Source organism: Chiloscyllium punctatum, chromosome 39, assembly GCF_047496795.1.
Source record: "Chiloscyllium punctatum isolate Juve2018m chromosome 39, sChiPun1.3, whole genome shotgun sequence".
Classification (NCBI taxonomy): domain Eukaryota; kingdom Metazoa; phylum Chordata; class Chondrichthyes; order Orectolobiformes; family Hemiscylliidae; genus Chiloscyllium; species Chiloscyllium punctatum.
In genome coordinates this window covers 62,220,749-62,234,610 of record NC_092777.1, presented here as the reverse complement: position 1 = coordinate 62,234,610, position 13,862 = coordinate 62,220,749, and the positions used below count along the sequence as shown (strand labels likewise).

The 13,862-nt window shown below is 40.6% G+C and overlaps 1 pseudogene; it reads right to left on the bottom strand.

Annotated features, from left to right (window-relative positions):
- Positions 1 to 13,862, bottom strand: part of LOC140463781 (sodium/iodide cotransporter-like) — an 84,577-nt pseudogene that overhangs the window by 31,673 nt on the left and 39,042 nt on the right.

The window sequence follows — 13,862 nt, the reverse complement described above, 5'->3', positions numbered from 1 at the left end:
TATGTAGGGCACCATGCTGCAACTCCCATTCCGAGATGTGATGGTAGAAAGAACACAGAACAGGAATTCACAACAGAACTGTACAGAAAAGCCACACACAGACCAGATCCTGAATTATAACAGCAACCACCCAAAAATACATAAGAGGAAATGAATTAGGACCCTGTTCAAAAGGGCTACAACACACTGCATCATACCCGAACTGTGAAGAGAGGAAGCATAACACCTCTACAAAAAGTCTTTAACAAGAATGGGCATTCCCGCAACTTCATCTGCAGATGCCTGGCAGACAAACAATGTGACAAGGACATGCCATGATCCAACACACTAACCATTCTACCATATAAAAAACATCTCAGAACTGACAGCCAGACTTCTCCGACCACTTGGATTCATGACAGCATATAAACCGACAGCCATGCTCAAACAATTCACCAGAACAAAAGACCCAATACCTATCATGTGCAGGACAAACATGGTGTACAAGATTCTACGCAGAGACTGCACAAAACACTTTCTAGAATAAATAGGCAGACAGCTAGCTATCCGCATTCATAAACATCAACTATCCACGAAACACCACGACCAGCTGTCCCTGTAGCTAGTACACAGATGACAAGGACCACAAGTTTGACTCGGACAACATAACAATAATAGGACAAGCCAAAAAGAAGACACCCAGAGAATTTCTAGAAGCATGGCACTCATTCACGGACTCCATCAATAAACATATGGACCTAGACCCAATATACCAACCATTGCAATGGACAACTGGAATTGGCAACCAGAAGCATCGGGAATGAAACCAAATAAATCCCAACTGTAACTACAGCAGCGCTTCACAGGGGGCTCCACAGCACTAAGGATGTCACCTAGAAAGGGGACGAAATATCCAGCGTGTTTGACCCAGCAAAAGTAAAGGAACCGTGATACAACTCCAAGTCCAGATAATCTATACTCTTGAGGGAAACTTGAAGCTATTATCTGCTGTCTTGTCCTTCTACTCAACTCTTTACAATTTATATAAATGATTTGGATGAACAGACTAGATGTGTGGTTGCTAAATTTGCTGATGACCAAGATCATGTGAATTTTGTATCTGAGCTCCAGAAAGTTCCACGTCTCAAGCAAATATCTAATTAAATATGAACTATTAGAATTATTTGAAGATTTCACACATCCCTTTAAGGATTGATCATTACAGAATTCCTGCCAGTCTGTCTCACTATGTCACCCTGAACAAAGGGGAACATCAAAACTCAATATAAGACCCACATGAATAGACACCATCGACCTTCCATTGCATTTCTATAGTTTTGTCATCCTAGAAGATTGTATGAATCTCAGGGTGTTAATCAAGAAAACAGGATGAATGGACTCAACTAAACACAACACTTGATTGGATAAAGGATTTTAATTTGTGGTAGTTATGTGAGGGAACTATTTGCATATCTACTTTTCAGCTCAACACCAAGTTAAGCATTCCATCAGAAAGACACCAAACCAGTTACTAGTCATTCAACCTTCTAAGGTACTGAACAGCAATCATTTGAAAACAGGATATTCTAACAGAGAGGAGGAGTCCCCAACCTATTTCAACTTTTCAGTTCTTATGAGAATTAAATCCCCTGGAAATTTTATGAGAAATCTCATAGATTGCCACAAATCTTTTGTTTTACAGGCTCCCTGCTGTCAACTTTAAAGCATCAAAATTATCTAAAAAGCTGCAGGTCTGCCATATAAGATACAAAGATAATTGATATATAAGACAGTAGTGCCTGAAAGGGTTAACTGACATCACAAGTTAAGCTCTGTCTGTCAGGAATTAAAGGATTATTCCCTGGAGAAGTTAACTTATATCCTGTGTATGTTCACTAGAATATGTGAAGTGTTTCAGTTGTAGTTCTTAGTCTTTGCAGCATGTAGCTAAACTAGTAGCAATATGTGCTTAACATTAAATTGAGCCTGACAACCTCACAAGATACTATGTAACTAGCTATCGAGAAATATGTAATACTGTTCATCAAGATTGAGCTTATCTTCTGCTGAAGTGTTTGTGTGGGCATTCTTCCTCACATGTAATCAGTAACTTGGAATAATACCAGCAAGAAGGAATGGTGACAGTGAATCTATCCAAAGCATTTTGGATGGTTCCAGCACAAAACAAACACATACAAATTTGTAAAAGTATAATTCCTACATCTGTAACTAATCTTTGTGTGAGAGACATTGAGTCAATACTGTATTATTTTCCAGATACTGGGGTTGTGAATAAATAACCTTAATTTTTAAATTCATAGATGCTTGCTGACAGAAATACTTAATTAGCTCCCACACTCAGTAGGTGAAAGAAACATAACTTTCTCGTTGAAAAACACACTGATCATGTGCAGTAACAGAACACAAATTCTGTCCATGACAATGGCACTAGCAATATCGATGACCAACCTCAGAAGAAGAGATGCATTCTGATATCCACCAGTACAGGAGTCAAATGTACTGTCCAATAGTTACAAAATCTTTGGTGGGGTTTTAGGCTTGGTAAGAATGGCCAAGATGAGTCTAATATCATATGTGCTCAGGAGCAGTTGTGGAATCATCAGCACCATGGCAGTCCATTTAGGAAATGTTGTCTAAATGTCTTTGGTAAATTTCCGCAGTTCATCTTGTAGATACTACACACTGCTGTTACTGAGCAGTGGTGGTGGCAAGAGTGAAGGTTTGTGAATGTGGTGCCAATCAAGCTTGCTACTTTGCCCAGGATGATATTAAGCTTCTTGATGGTTGTTGGTGCTGTACCCATCCACAAAAATGGCAAGTATTCCATTACACTCCTGACTTGTGGCTTACAGATAGTTTTCAGGCTTTGGGGAAATCAGGAGGTGAGCTACTCACCACAGTGTTCCTAGACTCTGACCTGCTCTTGTAGCCATTATATTTATATGATAAGTCCAGTTGAATTACTGGTCAATAGTAACCCCAAGGATGTTGATAGTGGGGGATTCAGTGATGGTAACATCATTGTATGTCAAAGGGTGGTGGTTAGATTGCTCTTATTGGAGATTGTTATAGTCTGGCACGTGTGGCATGAATATTACTTGCCACTTGTAAGCCCAAGCCTGGATTTTATCCAGATCTTGTTTCATTTGAAAATAGACTGCTTCAGTATCTAAGGAAACACTTTATGCACTCATCAACAAACATCCCCACTTCTGACCTCATGCTGGAGGGAAGTACATTGATGAATCAGCTAAAGATGGTTGGGCCTAGGACACTACCCTAACAAACTGCTACAGAGATCTCCTGCAGCTGACATGACCTCCAGCAACCACATCCTTCTTATGTGCCAGGTATGACTCCAACTAGCAGAGAGTTTGCCCCTTCATTTCCATTGCTTCCAGTTTTGTTAAGGCTCCTTGATGCCACTCGGTCAAATGAGAACTTCATATCAAAGGCTGTCACTCCGACCTTACCTGTGGAATTCACCACTTTTGCTAATGTTTGAACCAAAATTGTAATGAGATTAGGAGCTGAGTGGTCCAGGCAGAACCCAAAGTGGCTGTCACTGAGCAGGTTATTGCTGAGCAAGTAGTGCTTGATAGCACTGTCGATTACAACTTCCATCGGGTCGGTAATTGACCGGGTTGACTTTTTGTCCCTTTTTTTATTTATGTACAGAACATACCTGTCAATTTTCCAAATTGTTAGGTGTTTGCCTGTGTTGTAAATATACTGGAAGAGCTTGGCTAGAGGAGTGGACCCCCCTGGAGCCCCCCCAGCCCAATTAATTCCAGGATAGGAAGTTTAATAGATGGTCATTACACGCTGATGCCAATTGTGAACCTTAAGTGGGATCAGGGCCTCAACCAAGAGCCACTGGTTAGTTATTGGTAGAAAATGATTTGCCATGTGGAAAGTCTGCAAAGCAAACCCCATGGGGTTACTAGTGAGCCTTCAGGAGGATGTCCTCAGTGGTTGATCAAAACACCTATTATAAGATGACTCCTGCACTTATTGCCAAACCCCTCCAAACTCCTGAGCAATGTATGGTTGCCATATTTTGATTGGTCAATAAATGAGGGGGAGAGGGTTTCCGCCCTTGAGGTCCTTGATCCCAGGGGCAGCCTGGGGCCATCCAGTTAGATGCCTGATGATTGACATTTATTCAGCTGGCCTTCCTGAAAATTATACAGTCATACATCATGGAAACACAACCTTCAATCCAACTAGTCCACAGTAGCCATGTTCCCAAACTAAACTAGTCCCATTTGTCTGCATGTGGCCCATATCCCCCTAAACCTTTTCTATTCATGTACTTATCCAAATATCTTTTAAATGTTATAACCATACCTGCATCCACCACTTCCTCTGGCAGTTCATTCCACACATGTGTAAAAACGTTAATCCATATGTTCTTTTAAAATGTTCTCCTCTCACCTTAAAAATATCCCCTCTAATTTTGAAATCGCCACCCTAGGGAAAAGACCCTTGATATTACCCTATCTGTGCCTCTCATAATTTTATAAACCTCTACAAGGTCTCCCCTCAACCTCCTACGCTCCAGTGAAAGAAGTCCCAGCTTATCCAGCCTATTCTTATCACTCAAACCATTATTCCTGGCAACATCCTGGTACATCTCTTCTGAAACCTTTCCAATTTAATAATATTCTTCCTACAGGAGGGCAACCAAAACTGCAATCAGTATCCAAGAAGAGACCCCACCAATGTCCTGTATAACCTCAACATGATGTCCCAAATCCTATATTTAAAGGTCTGAGGAATGAAGGCCTTGCTGACCTGTGATACACATTTTAAAGAATTATATACCTGAACATCGGTGACATGAGCTCTTGCCAACACTCCAACCAGAAGATGTGGACTCAATCACCTTCTTTAAATTCTACCGAATATCTCCCTCATTTTACAAGGCGCAATATTATCTGTTCAGATATTTAGCCAATAGCACTTTGCAATGCACATTGCAATGCACCAAATAAATGCAGTGATTGTCATAAAGTTGCTGTTGCACCCAAAGATGGTGAACAATGTCAGGACATCAAGGGAAACATGTGTGCCCAGGACCATGAAAGAGCCCTGGGAAAAGTGAGTAGTGTGTTACAGTGTGCTGACATTGCTTATTAAAATTGATTTCTTTTTATTGAGAACATGAATGGGAATAGGTTTCCTTTATGTAAGCATCATAAAGTACAGTGTATGCTATAACAAATTAATTTCATCTATTCGCCTTTGTTGGATCACAGTTTCCATAAACAGCGTACATAACTAAACCACACAGGCAGGATAATGTCAGTAGAATACATGTACCAATCAAATTCAGGATTAAAGCTCTGTTAAAACCAAAGTTATGTGTCAGTTAAACACAAAACAAGATCTCTTACAACCCATAATATTAAACAGAAATGAAGAATTTGTATTTATATGTCCTAAAGATGTCTCAATGTGCTGAAGTACCAGCAATTTCTTTTGAAATGAGGTCATTGTGTAGAAAACATAGCATTCTAAAACTAAAACAACAAAGTTACAAGTTCATCATCTTGGATAGGCACATGGATGATAGTGAAATGAAGGGTATGTAGGTTAGCTTGATCTTAGAGTAGGATAAAAGGTCAGCACAACATCAAGGGCTGAAGGGCGTGTACTGTGCTGTACTGTTCTATGTTCTATGTGAACAAGACATGATTAGTTGTGCTTATTTGACAAATTTCTCCACCTTTGCAAAACGTGGCATCAGTTTCACAGAATAGCTTGCTAAGCTCAGTTATCCTCTGTTTCTTCAATAACTTTCCCTCTGGGAGGTTGGGAATGTTCACTGAAGATTGGACTATTCAGTTCAATTTGTAATTCCTTAGAAAATGAAAATAGTTCTTCCTCCAAGGCAGCATGATCTAGAAAAGGTGCAGGTTTTGGTGGATGAATGGCAAATAACATTAATACCAACACAGGTATGAGGCACTGAACATCTCAAAGAAATAACTCTTGACCATTAAAAGGGATTATGCTAATGCCACCAAGGATAACGTGAGAGGCTGATATTTACCAGAAACTCAATTGGACTATTCAATTAAGTGCAATTGGTGCTTTAGTAGCTTAAAGGCAATGTATTTTTTGGCATTACTCACCGACCGATTCATAGAGTCATAGAGATGTACAGCACAGAAACAGACCCTTCGGTCCAACTCGTCCATGCCGACCAGATTTCCCAACCCAATCTATTCCCACCTGCCAGCACGAGGCCCATATCCCTCCAAACCCTTCTTAGTTATATACCCATGCAGATGCCTTTTAAATGTTGCAATCGTACTAGCCTCCACCACTTCCTCTGGAAGCTCATTCCACACACGCACCATCCTCTGCATGAAAATGTTGCCCCTGAGGTGTCTTTTATATCTTTCACCTCTCACACTAAATCTATGCCCTCTGGTTCTGGACTTCCCCACCCCAGGGAAAAGACTTTGTCTATTTATCCCATCCATGTCCCTCATGATTTTATAAACCTCTATAAAGGTCACCCCTCAGCCTCCGACACTGCAGGGAAAACAGCCCCAGCCTGTTCAGCCTCTCCCTGTAGCTCAAATCCTCCAACCCTGGCAACATCCTTGTAAAAGTCTTTTCTGAACCCTTTCAAGTTTCACAACATCTTTCCGATAGGAAGGAGATCAGAATTACACGCAATATTCCAACAGTGGCCTAACCAATGTCCTGTACAGTTGCGACATTACCATAAGACCATAAGACATAGGAGTGGAAGTAAGGCCATTCAGCCCATCAAGTCCACTCCGCAATTCAATCATGGCTGCTGGGCACTTCAACTCCACTTACCCGCATTACCTCCCAACTCCTGTACTCAATACTCTGACCAATAAAGGAAAGCATACCAAATGCCGCCTTCACTATCCTAACTGCCTGTGACTCCATTTTCAAAGAGCTGTGAACCTGCACTCCAAGGTCTCTTTGTTTAGCAAAACTCCCTAGAACCTTATCAAGTCCTGCTAAAATTTGCTTTTCTTAAATGCAGCATCTCACATTTATCTAAATTAAACTCCATCTGCCACTTCTCAGCCCATTGGCCCATCTGATCAAAATCCCATTGTAATCTGAGGTAATCTTCTCAGTTATCCACTACGCCTCCAATTTTGGTGTCATCTGCAAACTTACTAACTATACCTCTTATGCTCACGTCCAAATCATTGATATAAATGACTAAAAGTAGAGGGCCCAGCACCAATCCTTGTGGCACTCCACTGGTCACAGGCCTCCAGTCCGAAAAACAATCCTCCACCACCACCCTCTGTCTTCTATCTTTGAGCCAGTTCTGTATCCAAATGGCTAGTTCTCCCTGTATTCCATGAGATCTAACCTTGCTCCCATCAGTCTTCTATGGGGAATCCTGTCGAATGCCTTACGTGGTCAATAATGACTATGATGCTGTGAAAAGGTTTGGCCAGTTTTATGTGTTTTACTATGCTAAAGACACAATATGACCATAAGTAATTCAAGGGAATGAAGCTTTTTGGCCATCTACAATGTGCAAGGAAGCATTTTAATATCAGCCAGAACAATTAAGCAATTTGCTTGAAAGGCAGCAGGTCCATCAACTTCACTGCTAGCATCATGAATTTACAATGGCTACATGCGGCAGTATGCATCATATATAAGATGTATTGTAGGGAGCCATTAAGAATGCTTCTCTAGGACCTACTAACGTACAATCCCTGCCACCAAGATGGAGAAGGGCAGATGCTCATAGGGTCACCGCTATGTCTACTGCTGCATGCAACAGCCCCTGCCAGGAGGGTTGCTATCATGATATGCCATATATACATATCTCTTGTACAATTTTCAGCAATCCATTTAGCTCATCTTGCAACCAGGCTATGATAGCTTCGGCCAATTCCTTTTTCTGCTATTCTCCTGTCAAAGAAATCACTAGCTTTTTAGTTGTGGCCAAATATGACAGTTTCTTCTCTGGATGTCCCTTTTTAAAATTAGTTATGCTTTTACAATTTCAGACTCCTCTTCCTTTTGTCTTATGGTCTGTATATGAAATTTTTAGCCTCCATCTCAGCATTCATAACACAAAGGCCTCCATTTCCTTCCATTGATAGAAAACAGATAGGGCTGGCCAGTCGGCCTATCAAGCCTGCTCAGCTATTCAATATGATCATAGCTGACCACCCTATTCAGTACCTTGTTCCCACTTTCTCCCTATACCCCTTACTTACGGTCCAAGTTTCTGACGCACAGAGAAAAGTGGATCTTTTCAAGTAGTACCTTATGAGACTTTTCCAAAGTGCAAGTTTTGAAATTTCTTGTTTACACATTCTTCATCTTCACAAAATTATTTCTAGCTATTTGTATTGTTCTTCTGATGTCTGAATCATATCAGCCATCTCCATTGGGTCCAACAAGACCCCACCACCAAGAACATCTTCCCCTCCCCAACACTCTTTGCCTTCCACAAGGACCATTCCTTTCTTCACTCCTTGGTTCATGCCACTGCCCACCAACCCTGACAACTTCCCGCACCCCACCCCAGTACCTTCCCCTGCAACTGTAAAAGAGGCAAAACCTGCCAAAACACCACCCCTCTCATCTCCATCCAGTGCCCCAACAATGAAATTGAGGTTCAACTACTTCTCCTCCAATGTAATCTACACATCCAATGTTCCTGATGTGGTCTTCTCTACATCAGGAAGACCTAACATAAACTAAGTGAACGTTTCGTCGAGCATCTCAGCCGCATCAGTAAGGGCAAGCCTTGACTTTCCGGTTGCTGCCCATTTCAATTTGACTTCCCAATCCCTCTCGGACCTGTCCATCCTCGGCTACCTCCATTGTCACAGTGAATCAGACTGCAAATTGGATGAACAACACTTTATCGTCCATTTGAGCAGCCTACAGCCCGGAGGACTGAACATTGAGTTCTCCAATTTCAAGTAACCTTCCCACCCATCCCCGACTTTCTTTCCAGTCCTGCCTCCTCCCTTCCATTCCAACTATTGACCCTTCCAACCAGTCACCAACCAGAGTCATTCCTCCTATCAATCAACCAGGTCATACCCACCACTTGTATTCACCTATCACTACCTCACCATTCTGCCCCCTTCCCACTCATAACCCTTCCCGCCCCTCTTTATCTACAGCTCCCCCTATTCCCACATCCATTCCTGAAGAAGGGTTATACTTGAAACATCGACTTCTCTTCCTCCTGATGCTGCCTGGCTTGTTGTGTTCTTCCATCCTCCTGCTTGTCCACTTTGAATTCCAGCAACTGCACATTTTTAATCTCTCTCCACTGGGGCAGCAGAGTGACTCAGTGGTTAGTACTGCTGCCTCACACAGCTACGGACCGGTTTGATTCCAGCCTTGGCAACTGGGCTGTGTGAATTTGCTTGTTTACGTGGGTTTCCTCTGCATCCCTCCCACAGCCCAACGATGTCCAACTTATATGGATTGGCCACGCTAAATTGCCGAGTGTCCAGGGATATGCAGGCGAGGTGGACTTGGCATGGAAAATACGGTGTTATAGGAATGGGGTAGGTCTGGGTGGGATGCTCTTTGGAGAGTCGGCACGGACTCAATGGACTAAATGACAGCTTCCCGACTGTAGGAATTCTATAGTCTCCTGTTAACATTTGTCCTAAACAGACAAACCTATCTTCTCTGTTCCACTGTGACACCGTCCATTTCAATCTTCACTCTAGTTTCTTCTGATGTATTCCTTCTATAATTATTTTTATCCTTTTTATTTACTTATGAATCCATATTTTAAGCTTTTGGATTTTATTTGATCCAAAATATTTTTAGGGTCTCTTCTGATTATGCAAATAGCACCGTGTTATCAGCATTTTGCAAATTGTAATATTTGCGCCTCTGATTTCTACCTCTGAAAGTACATTTACTTGTCTGAATATTTGTTCTGTGTACAAGCTGAATAACTTTGGTGGCAAATCACAGCTTTGTTGTAGTCCTTTCTTAATTTGAAACATGTCTGTTTGACTTTGAACCTGATGCTCACGACTTGATCTCAGTATAGGGTCTGGATAAATCTCACATCTTTACTGTTCTTGTCATATTTCAACAAACTTGTATTAACTTTTATTGATAAAGATGATTCAATGTGTTTTCATAATCTATGATGCATTTGTAAATATTCTTGTTACTTATAGATATTTATCAGAAATTGTTCTTAGGCTAAATACTCCCTATCTTGTTCCTACTCCAGATCTAAATCCAGACGGCATCTCACCAATTTTTTCTTCAAACTTTAGTATTATGGTTATGGTAATGTATTATTGTTTTCAAGATCACTTTAATGAGGCAACTTATTACATGAATAGTTCTAAAATGATTGCACTCCATTACTTTATACATTTTTTAGTTTACTGAACAAAAGAAGAATGTCTCAAATAACTTAGAAATTATCCTATGGTCTATATTTAATCACACATTTTCATCATCACTTCTAATTCTGGTTCTGCAAGGGCTTTTAGATTTTCAGTTTTACTTCTTCAATGGCAGGAGATTTCCCTGTACTTTCTTACATCTTAGGTTGTACTGTCTGGTCCAATGTTTGTTAATTTTTCTTTAGGGCTCCCTTGATTTGGACTATTATATAATTTACAAATATTCTGTGCATCTTTTCGCTATTGCCTCCTTTTCAAATGATATTTGACTATCCTAATCTTTTATGGACTCCCCATCTGCTGTTATTGTAGTGATTGCAAAGGTCAGCTAGGTGGCCCTCAGAGAATATTAATCACTGGGGCTAATGTAGTCAAATTGGGGATTCCTGGTTGACAGATATAAACAGGAGTGTCAGAGGTCCTGTTCACTCTGAGAGCTGGCTCTGAGGAAGCTGAACCAATGTCAAGTACAATGCATGTGTAAAGAAAGGGTGACTTGGTTTTAGGATACTGACCCCTGTGGAATTTTTTTCAGCTATCCCTGGCTTTCTTCTTCCCAAATAGTTCACCTTTTGGTGCATAACTCATTTGTGATTTTTCCAGCTCCAAAACTTCACATGCATCTTATTGGACTATTACTCTTTAACTGTCAATATGTGTTATTATTTTAGTTTCAATTTCATCACTCTTAGGTTTTTTTCTTTTAATTCCTCTTTCTAAACTCATTCCTAGTATCTCATCTATCACCACTCTTCATCTCTATTTTCCATTTTGGTAAGATATCTTTAGCAGCATATTGTACTGTCTCTTTCACAAGTTTCAATTCGCTTTCTATTGATGTTCAGCTTAGTCATTCCTAAGTCATAGTCCAGATGTTGTAACCGAAAAATAGTATAGCAAAGTATCCTGATAGGTGTGCACTGGGATCCTTCAGAGATCCTGATACAATGACCACTGGAGATTGCCTGGAAAATTTAAACTTCCAATATGGTGTCTGGAACTCTGGATCTTCAAATGACTAAGGCAAAGATTTTGAAAGCTTTCAACTTATTTGGATACTTACCCAGGAAACATCAGAGGGACAAAGCTCTACTCCATCTCCTGGATAACTATATAACTGAATAATCATTATTCCCCCTTTCACTAACGCCCCCCCGCCTTCATTTTGACTACCTAGTCCCCTGTCAGGCATCCAACGCCATCCAACTTGGACAATTAACTCTGTGGCTCCACTCTAATTTCCTGTTCCAGTCTAATAGTCACCTACTTGTCACCCTACACTTACCATATCCACTGACCCTACCCAGCCACATTTCACCCCACTTTTCACTAGAAGTCATGAAATAACACTGAGCTTAAAATAAATTTAAAAACTAATTAAATTTTCATATTCAATGTTTTAAGAAATTAAACAAAGCTGACATTTAATATTATTGACTTATTATAAAACGGTTAGGAATCAGAAACAATGGAATAACATGCTATGCAATATCTCAAAAGTGGGATGGAAGTTTCATCCAAAATTAGTTTGCAGTTTAAATCCCTATTCTATTTGCTGCTGCCTTGAAAGGGTAGTCACAGGTCTTCTGGTGTCATGATAATATGTGACTTTGTTCTCCTGTGCTGTGCTGAGGCCTCTGCAGCTTTCTATGATGGAGGCTCGAGGGAAAAGACAGCATAAGAAGTTTGGTCTGAAAATAATACCGTCAGGTACGTGGGTACATTTTTCTCTAACTGACATTGGTCAGAAGTTTCTAACGTTACCTGTAATATCTGAACCATGCATATGTCTTGGTTCATTTTAATAGCGAATGCTGTTATGGACCAGGCCAGACCTCCTCAAAACACTTCAAGAAAGTAGCCAAGGCCCTAACTTTGCTCGTTGTTTTAAACAAATATTCCAGTAGTGATGCAGCTGGGCAAACCACTTAGTTTTGAATAAAACAGAATTTATTTACAAGATTACCGAATGAAACACAAACAGAAGAAAACAGAATGCAGGATAACTTAACCTATCTGAAGACTCAACAAGTCATCCCAACTTATTGATACAGTTGCAAATACTTGCAACAATTCCGATAAACAGCCCTTGGCACAAAAGGTAAAAATCAAACACAGGGTCTTACAGGAGAGAAGTCAGAGAGAGAGAGGGCCAGCACGGACCTGCTTCTTGTGGGTCCTGCAGCTTCACAACTGCCTGACTGCTTTCAGTGGATAGCCGGACTGCCATACACCAAACCAAACCAGAGAAAAGCTGAGCTGGGAGAACTGGCCACTGCTCTTTCATTGTACAAGTGTTTTCTTTAAAACTTAAAAGCCTTTTTTCCCAAGGTAGTATCTGTTAGCTATAATCAAATTAGTCCTAAAACCCACCCAAACCCAGACCTTTTGGAGGAGTGTGTATCTTTTACAACCTCTCCGGAAAAACAAACCAAGGGCAAGATAACCTTGTTAATGGAGTAGCACTGTCACAATGCCTCGGTTTTCAATCTTTAACACATTGAGGTTTATATGGTTGCAAATAATTTTCTTTCAGTATTTACAGTTTCACTTTATTTTTCGATTGGAATTATCACCAGAACTTGATATGGAGCAGAAGGAAGCCATTCAGCCTATTTTTGCTGCATTGGCTGTCTGAGCATTTTGACTTGGTGCCAAACTCTTGTCTCTTTTCCATTATCCTGAATTGAATGCCTCAACTGAACCTGCCTCCATCATACTTATAGGCAGTGCAGTGAAAATCCAGACTGCTTGTTTCGTGAATACAGTTATATCCATGCTGGTACGTAAATGAATATTCTTTATACTACAGTCATGTACAGCATGGAAACAGATCCTTTGGTCCAACTTGTTCATGCCAACCAGATAAATTAATCTAATCCCACTTGCCAGCATGTGATTCGTGACCCTCTAAACCGATCCTATTCATCTATCCATCCAGATGTCTTCTAAAGGTTGACTTGCAGATGGAATCCGTGGTTAAGAAAGCAAATGTAATAAGAACAAAGAACAAAGAAAATTTACAGCCTAAGAACAGGCCCTTCAGCCCTCCAAGCCTGAGTCGATCCAAGTCTACTGCCTAAATCTGCCATCCAATTCCTAAGCATCTGTATCCCTCTGCTCCGAAGTTTGAGTTTGAGTTGTAATTTATCTCAAGAGGGTTAGAATGTAAAAGCAGTAATGTGTTACTGAGACTTTATAAAGCTCTTGTTAGGTCCCAATTAGAACATCGTGTCCAGTTTTGGGCCCCACACCTCAGGAAGGACATACTGATACTGAAGTGTGTTCAGCTGAGATTGACAAGGATGACCCCTGGAATGGTTGGCCTAACACATGATGAATGGCTGAGGATCCTGGGATTGTATTCATTAGAGTTTAAAAGATTGAGGGGAGATACAATAGAAACTTACAGATAATTCATGGCTTAGAAAGGGT